The following is a 10876-nucleotide window of genomic DNA, read 5'->3' on the forward strand; positions in this document are numbered from 1 at the left end:
ATATGTAAGTGCCTCATTGCGTTGTAAAGCACTCTGAGATGCCATCGAAGTCAAGATGGGCAGCTTTATCTAACACGAATCACCATCAGATATTTTTACAACAATCGCGCATGGGTGATGCGGCCCAGCTGCAGCACTCTTGATGGTTATTACTGCCATGACAGAATGTCAATACATGATGCACCCTCTCCTTTGCGGTGGATGTTGAAGATCTCCCCTAAGTTCGTTCAAAACGCGTAGGCCATTGTGTGCCAGGGGTCATATTTGCCCCAATTAGAATATATCATGAAAACAAAAAGAAATCATGACAAATGACTTAGTTGTATTTACAAAGCAACGCTGCCTGCTACTGTGACACTACAGCAGACTGTATGAGACACAGTGGCACATTCCTTCGTGATAATCTTGTCCCATCAGAATGACAGCTCTGACATGAAACGTACTCAATTTTTTTCATTGTTATTAAGCTCGGTTTAATCTGCCACACCAACGGGAGATGGGGAGGTGACTGCAATCTCTGTCATAGCAAAAGGTGGAGTCGTGTCGTGCGTGTGTCTTCACAGAGTGAAACCGGTGCAGCCCACCTCACTTGCCCAGACCTCTGAAGAGGAAACAGAGGTTGTGGTGGAAAATGAGGGAGACCAAAAGACTGAGGTGGAGGAGGAAGAGAAAACGGAGGAACAGGATCAGGAGACAGAGGAGGAGACAGAGGAGGAGATGGATAAGGGGGCAAATATGGTGGAGGAAGAGAAGATGGTTGTGGAGGAGATGATGGTGCAGGAGGTTGAGAAGTTAGAGAATGAGGTGACGGACGTGGAGGAGGAAGAGGAGACGGAGGAGATGGCGGAAGAGGAGCCGGAGGAGGAGGAGCCGGAGGAGGAGCCGGAGGAGACGGAGGAGCCGGATAAGGGGGGAAATATGGTAGTGGAGGAGATGATGGTGCAGGTGTTTGAGAAGTTGGAGGAGGAAAAGGAGATGAAGGAAATGAATAAGAAGCGAGGGTGCATGGCTCGTGTGGGGAGAGCAATACGCTCACTCCTCCGCCGCGTGCTACTGTGCGGTGGCCGGTCCACCCCACAGTAGGATTGGTAGTGGTGGTGGTCGTACATTTGTGTAAACCACGAATGCTATCACCACACCACCCACCCTCCCCCCGTGATACACATTTTTAGTCTATTAGTGTAAATATTTTTAGTCTATTTCTGTATATATTTTGTCTATTGCTGTACATATTTCCTTGGATACAATGCATTTAATAAACCGTCCTAATTTATTCACATTTTTGTTCAGAGTTACATTATTGCTTTACTTGTGGTGTGGTCAATGGATATTGTTCGGTGGATCAAACCGAAACAAGGTTTTATTCGAAAATCTGTGGCTGCTGATTCTCTGGCTGGCTGGAGACTGCAAACTCACCCCGAGTGGCGATGTTTATTACACACAGCAACAGGTACTCATTTGAGGCAGAGTCGACGTAGGGGAGGCCCTGGACTGGTTCAGATGATCGTCACTGGTGTTGGCCGTGAGCGGGAATCGAACTTGTGTCCACGGGTTTGTAGCGCGGCGTGTTGACCGCGACTCTACCGCTCCCTACACATACATGAACGACCATGACAGCCAACATAACCACCTTCATCACAAATATAACCACAAAAACATAACATAACCATCACAACTTTGACCACAACAACCACCAACAACAATCACAAGTATAACCACAACCATAACCACAAAAACCATAACATAACCACCATAGCTATAACTACAACCACCACGACCTCAACTATAACAACTATATCCATGACCACCGCAACCACCACGTACACAACTATTGCCACAAAAAATATAACCCCCACAACTATAATATCCACCACCTACACAACCACACTTAACCATAACCAAAAGCACTATAACCAACATAACCACCTAAACCACAACTAAAACCTCAACCACCACAACCATAACAAGCCACAAAACCACCACAACAACCACATTGATCCTGCTACTCCCACACCACCGACACAACCACTGTGTCAAGGCTCTATGTCCCTGTGTGTCTCCATGTGTCTCCGCGTGTCACTGTGTGGGTGAGTCGATGGGTGAGAGTGGTGAGTTGGTGAGTTGGTGGGTGGGTGTGTGGGCGATGGAATGGAACCTGCACCTCTGCCGCACGTGGTGGGGTAAAGGGTGGGTACGCTCACCTTGCTCCAACACGTGTAGATCAGCGTGGAAGAATAGACCAAATACCCTATTTTAGCGGCCTCTAGTGGAGGCCCATTCCGCCAGCAGGCGATTGGCCTCCACAATAAATCATTCCGTGCAGAGATGAAGCAAAGTCTCTTTGACTCATCCCATCAGCCGTACGGCCGTCTGGGAGTGCCTCTCATCAGCAGCAATGGCTCAACTCGAGCGCCACTGGGCCGGTTTCCACCTTCAGTGCCTCATCAGCAGCAGCAGAGCCGGGCTCTGCTTGAACCGATGCCGCGAGCCCAGCAGCTGTTTAGAAGCTTGCGGCTGTGGACCGCCTTTGTCTCTCCCCCACCACTGCTGAGGTGTCCACACCATGCGAGGTTCTCACCATCAGGCTGAGTCGACCCTGAGGAGGCCCAGACAGCGAACCGTTTCAGAAGTTGGCGCCACTCGCCCCGGCGGAAGCGGAAGTAGAAGCGGGGGAGGGGGTATGGGGGGAGGGGGCTGGAGAGGGGAGGAGTTGAGAGATAGTGACGTCATGGAGGGCGTGGTTTCCTGGCCCCGCCCCCCCACGTGCCTCTGGCAGTTTGGGCGAAAGGCGGCGATCGAGAGGCGCGGAGAGACGACATCGTCCAGCAGCTTAAGCCATCGGAGCGAGACTCGACGAGGTGAGGATTATGTGAGGGTGTGAGTCTGTGTCGTGGGTTCGCGGTGAGGGTGTGAGTCTGTGTCGTGGGTTCGCGGTGAGGGTGTGAGTCTGTGTCGTGGGTTCGCGGTGAGGGTGTGAGTCTGTGTTGATGTGGGTTCATGGCGAAGATGTGAGTCTGTGTTGGTGACGTGGATTCGTGCCGATTGTGGGTTATTGCTGATGATGTGGTTTCATGTTGAGTGTATGAGTCCGTATTGATGATACGAGTCCATGATATTTACGTAGGTTCATGGTCATGAAGGGAGTCCATGTTGTTTCTGTGGATTCGTGGTGATGTTCTGAGTCCGTGCTGATGATGTGAGTTCGTGTTGATGTGAGTCCGTATTGATGAGGCAAGCCCATGTTATTCATGTGGGTTTATGGTGATATATGTATGTATGTTGAACTTCTTTCGCACAGTACATAGCCAACCGTGCTGATCAGAGTCGGTGTTGATGATGTGAGTCCGTGCTGTGACCTGATTCGTGTTGCGACATGGGAACCAGTTACGTCACACACCCTCGACTCTGCGTGACCCTCTCCTCTCTCCCCCGCTCTCCACGCAGACCCGGACGACGCGAGGAACGACGTGAGCTCTGTACACAACGCTGCTCTGCAAGTCGCTGCCATGGAAGTAAGTGTGGGTCCCTCGACTCGCGCGGTTAAGTATGAGGTGAACGTGTGTTCTCCACTCTCCATCCATGTGCCTGTTGCCTAGCTGTCTACCTGGGTGTGCATCTGCTTGCCTACCCGTGTGTATGTGTGTGTTTCTATCAGAATGTATTTCTGAGATCCTGTCTGTGTACCTGCCTGTCTATGTATAAACATTTAGAGCAGTCTTATCTATCCACTGTTGGATGAAGGCCTCCCTCATCGAGCCACTGGCACCTCTCACAATCTAGCGATGGAATAATCTGGCCAGCGCATGCTCTGCATTCTATGATACTATTTCATAGCTCCATCTCGATGGCGGACGTTTTCTCAGATGCGTTCCTGTCACTCCGTTATTGGCTGTCACTTCGTTATTATTCTTAACGATCAACCAATCAACCATCACCATCCCCCTTCTGGCCGTGGCGTGTCCTGGCCCAGCCCCACTCAGTTTTGTTAACATTTTTAATGATCCCATTAACCTGTGTGTCTTCCAATCCACGTGTCCCTCTTTCTGTCTCAATGTAAATCCAGGTGTAGCATCTTGATATCAGACAAACATCCCAATGCTGAGATTTGACATCAGAATCTTTATTTAGACTGTAAGAATCCAATGACCTACGAAGCTTGTTTTCACAGATGTCCAGTATGGGAGGGTCAGCAAGTTACAACAGCAAACAATATAAAATAGGAGTGCAAAGTAGAAAAATGGAAAGCAAGTCAGTAACTTTCAATCAATAATTAATTATACAAGTCTTATTTATCAATATTGGGAAACCATATTCTTTAGGTCTTTCGGTAAAGTCACGTAGATAGGTTCAAATTAAAAATAAATTAACAAAAAATGACGACGTTTTAATCATAACACAAGCGATCGTCATCAGGAGGAAAACAGAGGGGGAAAACTGCTCAAACCAGACTGTTTTAAAGGTTTAAAATGGGTGTAGCCACGTACCGTCGGCTCTGCGATCTTACATTAACATGCTAATCTCTCACATTAACATAGCCACCTCAGCGTGCTCGCCGTGGAGGCCACTCTCCGATCTTACATTAACATGCTAATTTCTCATTAACATCACTAGCCCCGCCCACTTCGTGTATGACCCTTGGGCTTGCACCCATTTGAACTTTTAAAGAAGTCTGTTTTTAGCAGCTTTCCCCCTGTTTTCTTCCTGATGACGATCGCTTGTGTTGTGATCGAAACGTCACGTTTTTTCTTTTAATTTGAACCTATCTACGTGACTTTACGGAAAGACCCAAAGATTATGAATTCCTGTAGTCACGAAAGCTTTAAGTCAAGATTTAATATTGGGAAAGGCAGCAAAAACAACAACAAAGCAGTCCTCAGCCACACCAATATATCACATAGCCCATCAATAAACTTGCACATTAACTTTGAACTATCAGCAGGACCCTCCTGAATGTGGAGCCCAGATATCATCGGTGCTTGCTCAGTACTCACCTACTGCACTTAACTCAACACCTTGTTGAATCCTATGTGGGGAACCTTTGTCTTTGTGTAGATGAGCAACGCTGAAGGTGGAAGCAATGGCGGGTCTTGCGACACTGTGGTTACTGCCTCCATCCGGAGAAGATCACCCAAAGGTAATAATAGTCATGTGAGACGTAACAGTGGCCATGTTGCAGGGGTGATGTCATGTCGACTATGTTGCATGGATGATGTCAAGGTGGCCATGTTGCATGGGGGGGATATGTATTTTTCTTCTGATTAGCAGCTGAATGACTGGTACAGTGAGAGTGATAATGTAGAGCCTAGCAGTCGCTCTTTTGGAAGCTAGAGTTTGGAGTTAACTAGAACTCCAATATTTACTTTGATCTCTTTTCTCACATGATGGTTACAATAATTGTTCAATCCTAGTCTGCCAGACTTTCTACAAACTGATGATTATCTATGCACTGGCCTCAGTACTGTAACAACAAAAACACATCAATAGCCACATAAGCCAGTGTGGCATCACAACTTTACGTGGCAGGGTGTAAGCATAACGGCAACACTCGTGTCTCACAGCAGGAAGGTCCTGGGTTTGATTCCTGATTCGAGCACCTTCCTGTGTGTAGTTTCTATATTCTTCCCCAGTTCTGAAGAACGTGAGGGAGTGAGAGTGTGTGTGAGTGTGGGCATATGGGTATCCCAGTTTCATCCCATCGCTACAAAAATAACCACACAATGTATTGGCCAAAACATTCCAATCCTGAAATATTTACCTGACAAATTCCTCAACTTAGGATCACACATATCAGCACCAGCACTGCTCCCATTCTGCAAAAGATATGCAGGAACCTCCTGAAAAGGAGTCTTGAGACTGAGTGAGGCTGTCCTATATAAAACGCGCTTCGATGATAAAATATTACGTACAGTTCTTCTTCTAAGTTCTTTCGGTAAAGTCACGTAGAAGGGAAATAATAAAAATACAATAAAATTCTCACGACGTTTCGGGCACAACGCAAGCAGCCGTCCTCAGGTGAAGAACAGGTCTGTCGGAAAGACGCTGTCTTTTTATTATTTTATTATTTCCCTTCTAAGTGACTTTACCGAAAGAACCAAGAAGATGAATCCCTGCAGTCACGAAAGCTTTAAATCGAAATCACTTACAGTTATTGTTTTTCTCATGTCCGCAGAAATCCTGGGTCTTATTGGCCCTCAACTAACTCGCCGAGAGAAGGCAGAACTTGCCGCCATGAAAGACATCTGGTACTATACGTTCCACAACGATTCCCGGGGCACCAATAACTATGGCTACGACGACGAAGAGCATAATTACATTCTGGTGAGACTCACAACAAAACACCTAATTGGGGTGGTCACATAACCCAGCAGTAGCAGGGTTCGTGGTTTCTTGTTATTACACCTGAAGTAGCAACTAGGGCAGCTGCCCTGATTGCTACTTCAGGCCTCATTATCATCTTCATCATGCACAGCATCATCACACAGTATCTTCACACAGTATAATCACTCACTGCGTGATGACGTGCAGTGTCCTTGCACACAGCATTATCAGACAGCATGACAGAGCTCTCTCTCCTACCAACACACACACACAATGAAAATGTATCATGCTTCAATTCGTCACAACTGTGAATCAGGTTATTAAATTGTACCCGCGACATTCGTGTCCAACCGAGCACTGAATTAACAGGGGGGGTGAATGAGTGTTGATGATGGAGTTGGTGCCCTCACCCCTGACCTCTGTTTGATTGTCGCTCAGGACCCACATGCGCACCTCAACTACCGTTATGAGGTGCTCAAGACAATTGTGGTGGGAGATCAAGGCCAGGTCATCGAGTGTCGTGACCACAAGACAAATAACATCGTGGTCGTGAAGATGTTGGTCACACCCTTAAGGTAAGACTCCACAGAGGCACCGTAATGAGGCCATGTGGAAGTGAAACTCGTGCCTCACAGCGAGAAGTGGGCCTGGGTTCGACTCCTGAATTGGGCGCCCTCCCGTGTAGAGTTAGTATGTTTGCCATCTCTTCTGCATTGGTTCCCTCCGCGTTCTCCAGTTTCTCGTGGCGAGATTTTAACTCCCTCGCCTGGTATGCAGGAGGTCGTGGGTTCAATAACACCTATATATTTGTAGTGATCTCCCCGTGGCAGCATGGATTTTCTTCGGGTCCTCCAGTTTTTTACTCTACATTTAGAAACATGCGTTTAGAGTATTTGGCTGCTATAACTTGATAAGCCACTTGGTGAAGCTATCATCTATGGCCATGTCGCCTCTAGAAAATAGCTATATAGGTCAGTGGGCCTTACCTAGTAAAATTTAAAATAGTTTTGTTTAATCGTTTCAGTTTCTTCCTCAAGCTTAAAAAACACATACAGTGTAACTGGTATTGGACCAAACATCCCAATACTGAAAATCACCTCCACATGACTCAACTACTGTGATTATAAATAACATTGGCGCCAACTGTGCAACTACTGCAGACTCTGTCAGTGAAACATAGCGCCTTCCTGAGTTGTGCTCGCCTTGCAATATGAGACCCACATTCAGAGCCATGGCTCAGCTCTAGCTCAGCCTCGAACTCTCAGTCTTAGGCTCTGGCTTGAGTCACTTGGCTGCTATTAAATATGCTTGAGCAGCTCAGCCATAGCTTGGCACAGGCTCAGCTCCTACAAAATCCTGAGCATTCCTTGGACCACGCTCGGAGCTGGCTCAAGTTAATCACAGTCACACATCAGGGAATTACTCTATTCAGGCAGCACCCCAAACCCCCTTTTCTCCCTAGCTAATTTTATCCTCTTCCCAAACCTTTCTGGAACTTTCCATGGTTCTCTACCACCAATCCCTCTTAATTTGTTCAGTCTCTCCCAATTTAATCCCCTTATTTGCATTAAGTTTCCTCTGACGACCAATCTTTGCAGCGGCTTTTGGCTAGCCTTTGAACAAAGAGGGTCATTGCATCTCACGCTTTCAGATGCACTTCTGTGGCCGTCTGGAACGCTCTTCCTTCCGATATTAGAAAGTCACTGAAACTATGTGGACTTCCTCTGTGCAGCTCCACGGATGAAATATTGGAGATGGGGCTCAAGAGGGCTATGGAACGTCAACGCAAGGACTATAACCAGGACTCCAATGTCGTCAAAGTCCTGGATGATTTCACTTTCAGAGGGCACTACTGCATCGTGCTGGAGCTGTTGAAGTAGGTACCACATGTTCCTCCATAGCGTGGTTACTTTTGACACTTGTGCCATCGACACATTGTAATACCGTGGCGCTGCCCTGTGTCTGCGAGGCTCAACCAGGACACACACGTGGTTGCACTGGAGGCCCCTCCTCTTTTCTCTATCAACCCTTCCCCTGTTCACCTAGCCACACCCCATTCCATCAGCAGGGTGGTGACAGCGCAGTGGTGACGCTCATGCCTCTCTGCGAGAAGGGCCTTGGTTCGATTCTCAACTCGGGTGCTTTTCTGTGTTTAGTTTGTGTCTCCCCCCCTGTTCTGGAGAATATGAGTAAGGGAGCGGTAGTGTAACAATTAGCACGCTGCACTAGAAACCGAGTGACCCAGGTTCAATTTCCACTCACGGCCAACACCAGTGACAATTATCTGAACCGGTCCTGGGCCTTCCCTAGGTCTCAGCCTCAAATAAGTAGGGATGTGCAAGATGCACGCACCCTCCTCCCATTCCCCAGCTAAGATCAGGTCTACCCCAATCACTATCACTACCCCTATCACTTACCCTTTCTGCTAGGACCAGGCTGTCTCCAACCCCTATCAATATCATTATCTCTATCACTACCCCTACAGCTACAAGCAGGCGTACCACAACCCCTCCTTAACCTGTCGCATGTTGTCCTGTCACCATAACCACACCACCACTTTTTACAACCCCACTCTTTATCTAAACCAAAATCATGGCATGTACGATTTTTACAAATGCTGGAATAAGGTGCAATATAAATCGATAGAATATACAAAATATAAGTGGGCAGATGTGCCATCTGATTTGGTTTATCAGCAAATAGACCTAAACCCAAACAGGATTAATGATGAATAATAATATCGGTCATGAACGTGCATGGACAATAGTATTATTGTCCTTATCAGAATGAGCATAGCATTGCAGGATGGTACTGACGCTACAAACGTCGTTGTTGTTGCTGCTGCCGCTGCCTCTCTCACAGGGAGAGTCTCCAGCAAGTGATTGAAGAAGCAGGGCTCCGGGGCTTGGACATGGCGTTAATTAAAGCATACACCAGGGAAATCCTCACATTCCTAAAGCATATGGAGTTAAAGGAGGCCGTCCACGCAGCCATCAGGCCAGTAAGTGAACATGGTGTTCAATGCGTCTTTGGAGAAGAGTCGTGTTGTACCTCACAAGGTTCATGTGTTAGGCCTGTGTCTATTTGGAAGGAGGCAGGGTCACAGTAAAACTGGTGAAGATGATCCGGTATAAATTATGACTTTGGTGAAGAGGCATGTCTCTATTGGGGACTCACCACAGAGAAAACTGGCCACATTGATCACGGCGTTGGCCAAAACTTGGGAGACATGAACCGGAGCTAAAACGACAATTTAAAAAATATATACCTAATGCGTATTTTGACCTGTTGGTTGCCCGTCAGCTTCGATTTTGCGAATGGAAAACTATGAAAGGCAAATGCATGGTGGAAAGCATCACAGAATCCATGCACGTTGTCGATGATTTTTCGGGATTCATAAGCAGGCTCTCATACAGCTGTGCACTTCATTCAGCTCTACTGTTGGAGCAACGGTGATCAGTTGTCGATAGCACCATCCCCTTTTACTTCGACAATATCTCAGTTATTAACACACGTAAGCCACTCGCATCTCTCATCTTAACGAACTTGAAAGGGGCACCCCCAGTGATAGCTGTCAGAAAACAGCGATTGTCGCTGTGACTGACGCTTGGCAAGAGCGCGCCACCTCTTCTGATTCCCCTGTTTAATCTGTATTGTGGTACATGATCGATCCACTGCTGGTTGAATTCTATCAACATAACCTCTGTGTGTGAATCCCTTCTGCCTCTCTTCTAGAACAACATCATGGTCAAAGACACCGTGGCTGGCACCATTAGGGTCATGGATTTTAAGACCAGCTTTACTGTGGGAAGTCAATGTGAGTGACCTCATCTGCGTGTGCCCAGCCACCGCATCCCCAAGCAGCTTTTGATCAGCCAGATAGATAGGGCTAAACGGCATTGCACGGGCTAGAGAACATATTGACTGATGTGGTACAGAAGGATGTGGAGCTGATTGAACTTGCCAATGACTGGTACCAGCAGTGTTAAGATCAGCCTCTATGGAGGAGGCTTGTGAGGGACCCTGCTGGGTAGTTGGAGGCAGTTTCCCTCACAGCATTGAGCGGAGCACCGGGCGGCTTAAATGTGTAATGCGGGCGAAAGCGACCTTCCGGATGTGACGTCACGAGGAGGCGGAGCCAGGTGACGTGGGTGAAAGGTAGGGGGTCCTTAAGCGCGTAAACCGGAAGGAGAAGTCAGTCGGGGTGTGAATGGAAAGGTGTGGGGCCACGCGGGCGTACGAGCCGAGGGGGCACCGTCAGAAGCGGGAGCCAACCCTGGGAACAGTAGGGAGCTACTGGGAGGTGTAAAGCTGCAGACAGAGATAGGCAGTAAGGCTGTGTGTGAGGGGCAGCGAGGTGGCTGCCAAGAGTCGCAGGAGCAACGAGAAGGCGAGACAGCACGAGGCTGTCAGAGCTGCAGCAGGAACAGCCAAGGGAGCTGTGTGAGAGTACAGCAGCGGAGCTGCTGTGGGGCTGCAAGAGCGACAAGAACAGCAGCGGGGCTGCTGATGTGGACTGGAGTGACATCGGAACCAGCACAGAGAGAATAAGAGAGAC

At 47.9% G+C, this 10876-nt stretch overlaps 1 long non-coding RNA gene across 1 annotated transcript; it reads left to right on the forward strand.

Moving 5' to 3' along the window:
- The first annotated feature begins 6765 nt into the window (after nucleotides 1–6765).
- LOC144734692 (uncharacterized) lies at nucleotides 6766–9277 on the forward strand. The gene is made up of 3 exons (XR_013588537.1): nucleotides 6766–6893; nucleotides 8051–8194; nucleotides 9181–9277. It is a non-coding gene; the product is annotated as an uncharacterized LOC144734692 (long non-coding RNA).
- The last annotated feature ends 1599 nt before the right edge of the window (nucleotides 9278–10876 follow it).

The sequence above is a fragment of the Lampetra planeri genome, chromosome 52, assembly GCF_965212315.1.
Source record: "Lampetra planeri chromosome 52, kcLamPlan1.2.h2, whole genome shotgun sequence".
In the NCBI taxonomy this organism is placed as follows: domain Eukaryota; kingdom Metazoa; phylum Chordata; class Hyperoartia; order Petromyzontiformes; family Petromyzontidae; genus Lampetra; species Lampetra planeri.